The following is a 7,712-nucleotide window of genomic DNA, read 5'->3' as shown; positions in this document are numbered from 1 at the left end:
ATCAACAAAGAACTCGCGTACTGGAAACATTTTGCATAACTTCAAGTAAGTTTTCAGTGAATTTCATAATTGTATGAAAAGTAATTATTGCAGAGTTAGTCAGATTATTATAGAAGGCTGCTCTATGTTATTTTGATTATATAGCACTTGGTTTTAGTCATCCTTTATTCATGGTTGGAGAACAGTGATATTCAATATAAGTCAATAGCTCTTGGGGTAAAAGGCCCCACATCCTCTGGGTTAAGAAGCCCAGAGTTAAGCTTTTTAGCCCCTTATCTACCTCAAATGAATTAGCACATTTTTTCTTAACTTTTTATTCTGCATATTAGTATTGGTATTATTATATGATATGGGATCAACATGCCAGGCGTCTACAAAAGAAAAACAACACGGGCTTCCTATGGAAAGAAGGCGCTACAAGATACTCTCCATGCAATTGGTAATGGAGAGTCTGTGAAGTCTGCCTCAAGTAATTATGGAGTTCCCTGTAAGACAATGAGGTGCCACAGGGATGGAAAAGTGGCCAACCTAGGAAAAACAAGACATGGATGCTTCCAGTCCGAGCTAAATGAATCATATGAAGATATGCTAGTGCCTCAGATACAAGCAATGGAAAATCCATTTTCGGCCTAACTACAATAGATGTACGGCGTTTTGCATATGATTCTGCTCAGAAGATGAAAATTCCACACCGTTTCCAGCACACCAAAAATGGCTGGAAAGGACAGGTTTGCAGGATTTATAAAGCGACACCCACAGTTAACAATTCGGAAGTCAGAGACAATAGATATTGCAAAGGCAGTTGGATTTAATCGTGCTCAGGTTGCCACATTCTTTCATGCTTAAGTTTTAGCTAAGGGAAACTCTAACCCACGGCATATATGGAACATGGACGAAACAGGAATTTCAAATGTTCAAAAGCCTGTCATTATAGGGGCAACATAGGGATCAAGAGCTGTGGGGAAAATGACTAGCGGTGAACGTGGGAAAACAACGACAGTTTGGTGTGCTATGAATGGTCTTGGGACATTCATTTTTCTAGGGAAAGGTTTTCTGAAACTCTGTTGAATGGAGGACCCCCTGGATGCATCGGAACATACACTTCTAATGGATGGACGGATGGGTTTTGCTTCATGGAATATGGCTGTCACTTTGCATTACACGCCAAACTAACCCAGGACAAACACATTATAATCTTAGATGGCCACCTTAGCCATAAGACACTAGAGGCTATTGATTTTGCTTGAGATAATGGCATTATGATACCTCTCCCACCCCACTACTCACAAAATGCAGCCACTTGGGATAGCTTATTGACAGTCATGTAAGGAAACCTACAATAGAGCTGCAGACAACTGGATGGTTTCCATTTCAGGTAAATGAACCTCGCAGCCTGGTGCAGTAAGAATATTTAACACTGCTTAGGAGAAAACGGCCACCATAGAAAAAGCTGTGAATGAATTTCGATCAACAGGCTTATGGCCCTTCAATGACCAAGTATCCACAGATTACTTCATAGCAGCAAATATAACTGAAAAGGAGCCTACACATAGTAACATCAATATTACAATTACGGAAGATGAGCTCTCTGAACCGCTACAGAACCCCCAACTTGGAACAACAAAAGAAAGTAAACCAAGAGAAATGTTGGCAAGTCTCTGCATCCCACCTAAACCGAAGCAAAGACGAGAAAGAAAGAGAAAAGCGGAGAAGGATGATAAAATATCACCTTACAAAGCATTGTTTGAGAAGCAGCCATTAAAAAAACAAGAAGGAATGCAAGAAAATATTAAAATCCCCAGCTTCATCTGTTGATGAAGAATGAAATGGCCCTATTTAGTACGAGGAGAGCCCTTTGCCAACAGTAGACCTTCAGAAATGTGGATCCAGTGCATGCCCTGTGCAAACTGGGCACATGAAGAATTCACAACTGGAGATATTTACTTATGCTTTATGATTTTATTATCAAATTCAGTATATTTTGTTTCTTAAACGCATTGATACTGTACTTAATTGATAAATAGTTTTAGTTAATCCATTTTCATAAAGAGGCATATAAATTAAGTTCGATTGTAAGCATAAGTATATACGATAATTTTGTTAAAAGCAGAAAATGCAGTTTCTTTCCTTATGAAAGTCAAAATAAAGCTATCGTTCAATTGATTATGACTTTGAATGTTATAAGCTGTAGTGAGGTATGAGGCCCACACATGTGCGTGTTACTCCATGTGATGACCTGATGCTGAGTGAATTGTAAATGGTGCTTCATGTAAGCTTTTAAAAAAATCAAACTTACCTTATAATACTACTACTACTACTATTACTAATACTACTATTACTATTACTACTACTAATACTACTATTACTAATACTACTATTACTAATACTACTATTACTATTACTACTACTACTATTACTATTACTACTACTACTATTATTACTACTACTACTATTACTATTACTACTACTGCTACTATTACTAATACTATTATTACTATTATTACTACTACTACTATTACTAATACTAATATTACTATTACTAATATTACTATTACTGTTACTACTACTATTACTATTACTACTACTGCTGCTGTTGTTTTTACTGCTACTACTAGTATTGATACTGTTACTGTTAGTACTACTGCTACTACTATTATTTTCTTAATAAGCCAAAACAGGTCAAATCACAATAGATTTTTCATCATTATAAGAAAAATATGTTCATAGTTCACACGGTATTCAGATCTGGTTAATGATGGTTGATGTTAAACTTTTCGTATATATGTTACTTTATCTGCAAATTTACTAAATTACTTTCCTTTATTTTTCACTTTATTATTTCGGGTGTTTGGTAGGTGCTGGACATGAAAAAGGCGTGGCAGAGGCGCCTAAGGGGGGGGGGGGGGTAAGGGGGCCTTGCCGCGCCCTCAATTCCGAACGGTCTGACTCGACTAGTTGGTATAGTTATAATAACCTCTCGTTCACAAGCATTCAGATTTAAAAAAAAAAAAAAAAAAAAAAAAAAAAAAAAAAAAAAACGAAAGAATTCGAATGAGCGAAAATTTAAATACACGTGGCGATGTTATGATGGTCTGGCGAAGAAGAACAAGGGATGCCTTATTGCGCTTTAATAGAGGGACGACGCGAGAATTATGAATGTTTACGTAACTGAAAGGATTCGTTGTGTGAAGTAGTATTCCTAGCTGAGTACTTATGGTACCCAGAACTTCTAAATATCGATAATAGAAATGTTTACGAACATAAGGATTCTGAATGAGCAATTTCTATCAGACGTTCAGAATATAAACACATTTACACAAGAAGATATCAACCTACCAGCACGGAATGTGTTCGTGAGCAATAAGGACTGAAATGGCGTGTTTTTAAAATCCCTTCGTCCTTGTCACAGCTGTTTATAGACCAGCTGGCGCCGACGGAGGGCAGCCGAATATTTGTAAGGCCAGGCGCAGGTTAGGGAGATCATGCATGGGAGAGAATATACACGGAAATCCTCAAATGGAGACACTTTGCGGAAATTACGTACTGTGGCCATGTTTTGACTTTTGTTTTTTTCTTATATATTTTTTTTCTATTTTTCTATGTCGTTGCTGAAACTACTAGTATTATGATTATTATTATTCGTTAGTGCTCTTTCCCTTGTATCTCCGGGAATCTATATATTAAACAGCGATTTTTCAATTAATTAGATGCACGAGTGAGTTAAAGCAAAAACTGACTATGAGGGTAAGTGTTTTTGCCTGTTTGTGAGGCTCAGATTAAGGTGTGTGTGTGCGTGTGTGTGTCTTTGTGTGTGTGTGTGCGTGTCTTTGTGTGAGTGTGTGTGTGTGTCTTTGTCTTTGTGTATGTGTCCTTGCTTTTGTGTGTTTCTTTGCTTGTGTGTGTGCGTGCGTGTGTGAATGTGAAAGAGGAAGTACACAGCGGATGACTGTACAGTGAATATATATGACTAACATGACTAAGCATTGTAATTACACCCACATCCTGGTAAACGAGTGTCAGATGGTGTCAGTACAGGTGAAGCACATCAAAACACGAGCTCGGTGTCATGTGAAACCGGACTTATTTAACGACTGTCGTTTGACTGGGAATATGTCGTTAGCGGGTGTCGTATTTTCGTGTTGTTTGTCGTGACTTTTCATGATTGTTATTGTCGTTGTTGAAGTTGTTAGTAATGTTATGATTATCATTGTTTGTTAGTGGTCTTTCTAGTTTAAAATTTTCCATTGGGATGATAGCTATTCCTCTGATTATTATTGTTATTATAATCATTATTTATCATGGCTGCTATTATTATCATGGTTCTCATTTGAAGATTTTTTTGCAGTATTGGTCACGTTATCCACATTACTGTTATTGCTATTGTTATAATAAAGATACTGATGATAATAGTAGTGTTACTGACGATCATAATAATGAAATAGTTGCACTAATTGATAGCGTTGATGCCATCAGTAGGCCTAATGATAATGATGATATGAATTTCAGTGCAGCAAGAATAGTGCTAATATTAATAGGACTTTACATAAGTAACAATAACATTGATGGTAATGATGATTGTAATGATAAAATATTCTGTTAATTGCTACTGCCACGGCTATTTAAGGATTCAGTAACTTAAAAAAGGAAAAAAATATATATATACATGTGTGTGTGTGTGTTTGTGCGTGTGTCAGCTATTCTGTAAATTTTCGTGGGTATTTCAGAACTATTTTGCAAAGCGAAACGTGTCAACGAAAACTTAAGACTGACTTGTTTATTGTCGACTTTTTAATGTTCCTTTATTGAATTACGAGTTTGGTTTCGTTACTTTTACTTTTAACTTCTTCGTTCTTGACATGTGAATTATTGTTTCGAATTGCTTCTTTTCTTCAGTTATTGCATATCTTCCCTTCCACTCCCCACTTTTATTTTTTACATACACACACACACATATATGCGTGTGTGTGTGTGTGTGTGTGTGCATATGCATATGTATGTGCGAGTGTGTATGTTTGTGTACATAATTTAATATTTGTACATAATATAACATGATATATACATACATATATATCTGTTTACATATTTATCTGTCTCTCTGTCTATCTATATAAAATGCTGTATATGTGTGTATGTGTGTATACTTTGAAGTGAAATTATATTCCCGTCCCTCGATGATACACAAAGCCCTGGAAAGTTCTCGAATAACTCGATTATGCGACTGACTGGTTGACGGAGAGAGGGGAGAGGGAGGGGAAGGGGAGGAGGGGAAGAGTAGAGGGGAGAGGGAGGAGGGGAAGAGTAGAGGGGAGAGGGAGGGGAAGGGGAGGAGGGGAAGAGTAGAGGGGAGAGGGAGGGGAAGGGGAGGAGGGGAAGAGTAGAGGGGAGAGGGAGGAGAAGGGGAGGAGGGGAAGAGTAGAGGGGAGAGGGAGGTGGATAGGTGGAGGGGAGGCAGGGGGAAAGGGGGGAGGGGGAGGGGTGTATCCCAGGTGGGCGGGTCTATATCACGTTTCCGACCAATCACGTATTTGCAACCGACTAAACCGGACGTGGACAAGGGAGAGGAGGGGGTAGGTGGGGAGAGATGGGGAGGGGGGGAGTGGGGAAGGGGAAGTAAAGGAGGGGTCGGTATGAGAGGGAGGAGAGATGGGAGGGAGGGGAGTGGGGAAGGGGAAGTAAAGGAGGGGTCGGTATGAGAGGGAGGACGGGGGAAGGGGAAGTAAAGGAGGGGTCGGTATGAGAGGGAGGGGAGGGGGGAAGGAGAAGTAAAGGAGGGGTCGGTATGAGAGGGAGGAGGGAGGGAGGGGAGGGGGGAAGGGGAAGAAAAGGAGGGGTCGGTATGAGAGGGAGGAAGGAGGGAGGGGAGGGGGGAAGGGGAAGAAAAGGAGGGGTCGGTATGAGAGGGAGGGGGGGAGGGAGGGGAGGGGTTGCAGGATCATTTGCAGGTTCTCCCACCACACAGGTTCGACTCGCTTCTGTCACCTGGTTCTTCAACGCGGAGGATGGCACCTGTTTCGCATGGCTAACGCGGCGAACAGGCATGCACGCGAAGTCACACGCAGCCATGTACACACGCACGTCAGTATAGACGATTACACGCACACACGCACATCCATCAGCGAAAGTATACTTACAAGTATACATAAGCGTGTGTTTGTATGTCTCTCTCTCTCTCTCTCTCTCTCTCCCTATATACATATAAATGAATGAATAAATAAATATATAAATATATATATATATATATATATATATATATATATATATATATATATGTATATATATATATTATATATATATATATATATATATATATATATATATATATGTGTGTGTGTGTGTGTGTGTGTGTGTGTGTGTGTGTGTGTGTGTGTGTGTGTGTGTGTGTGTGTGTGTGTGTGTGTGTCTTTGTGTGTGTGTGTGTGTGCGTGTGTATTTGTATTCATGTATGTATATAAATAGAGAGAGAGATAATAATAATGATAATAACCGTAACGTTTGAGTATCCATTTCGGATCTGATGATTAAATTTCGAGCATGTTCGACCCGTTTCCTTGGGCAAACTTCCATCGTGTTTGAACTTTTCTTTAAATTAGTTTTTAAAACTTTGCGTTCCACACTTTTATGGTTTCTTTTTAAGTTGATTTTACATACTTTATCTTTCGAAGTATTCAATTAGCATAAAAACAACAATAAACTGATATTATTTTTCTCATTAAGAAAGAGAAAATTATTATTTTGTGATAATGTGTAAAGTATTAACACAAACGTATGTATGTGTCTCTGTGTATGCGTGTGTACAAGTTTACGTCTGTGTGTATGTGTGTGCGTGTGTGTGTTTTAATAGATTATACATTTCTTATCACCTAGATTACCTTAATTGACTGAAGGCTTCGAACACACGAATCAACTTTTGTCTCCACAATTTCGTTGCCGGTTTTGATTAGTTATTGAACTGCATCTCCAGTTGTTGTTGTTTTTTCTACCAGAGCACACTGTACCGCCGCAAAGAATATTGGTTCATTAACAGTAGTTACATTATGCCGATTTTCCTGTCAATTGGATTCCAGTTCAGCGTTTTCCCGTCGGTTGAATTTCTATATTTTTTCAGTCAATTGAATTTCCCGCCAACGCCTTCCAGCCTCCTTCACATCCCCCGCATCACAAAGGGCCTTCGTTCACATCACCATCTCTCTCTCTTCCTTCCCCTCTTTCTACCCTCTCCACTTCTACCGCGCGAGAAAGAAGAGGGGGGGAAAGGGGTTAATCAAAAAGGAAGAAAGAATGAGAGAAATGAAGAAAAGAGAAATTAAAATGAAAAGTCAAGAAGGATCTACCACACCAAAACCACACGCAGACGAGGGCAGAGCCACAACCACTGAGCGAATGTGAGGGGCAGTGTCTCCGCCGCTGCGCCACCTGCCCAGCGCCTGCCAGTGCGGCTGCGCAGTCGAGGGGCAAAGGGGGGGAGTGCCACGTGTGGGGTTGGGGTGGGGAGGTAAGGCGGTGGGAATGTAGATGGATGAGGCCACGTGTATGGAAAGAGGGAGGGGCAAATGGGGGGAGTGCCTCGTGCGGGGATAGTGTTGGGGCAAATGGGGGAGTGGCACGTGAGAGGTAGGGGAGGGGCAAATGGGGGGTAGTGCCTCGTAGGGGGTAGGGGGAGGGGCATATTAGGGGGGAGTGCCACGTGCGGAGGTAGGGGAGAGGCATATTAG

General features: G+C 40.2%; 1 protein-coding gene across 2 annotated transcripts in view; it reads right to left on the bottom strand.

Moving 5' to 3' along the window:
- Positions 1-7,011, bottom strand: part of LOC113803317 (uncharacterized) — a 132,128-nt gene extending 125,117 nt beyond the window's left edge. For both annotated transcript variants that reach the window (XM_070113670.1, XM_070113669.1), the window contains exon 1: positions 6,870-7,011. The gene's annotated coding sequence lies outside the window, so the exon portion shown is untranslated. The remainder of the gene's footprint in view (positions 1-6,869) is intronic.
- Positions 7,012-7,712: the final 701 nt, after the last annotated feature.

This window comes from Penaeus vannamei, chromosome 34 (genome assembly GCF_042767895.1).
Source record: "Penaeus vannamei isolate JL-2024 chromosome 34, ASM4276789v1, whole genome shotgun sequence".
NCBI lineage: Eukaryota > Metazoa > Arthropoda > Malacostraca > Decapoda > Penaeidae > Penaeus > Penaeus vannamei.
Note: the sequence above shows the minus strand (reverse complement) of the source record. Positions and strands in the feature narration are given on the sequence as shown.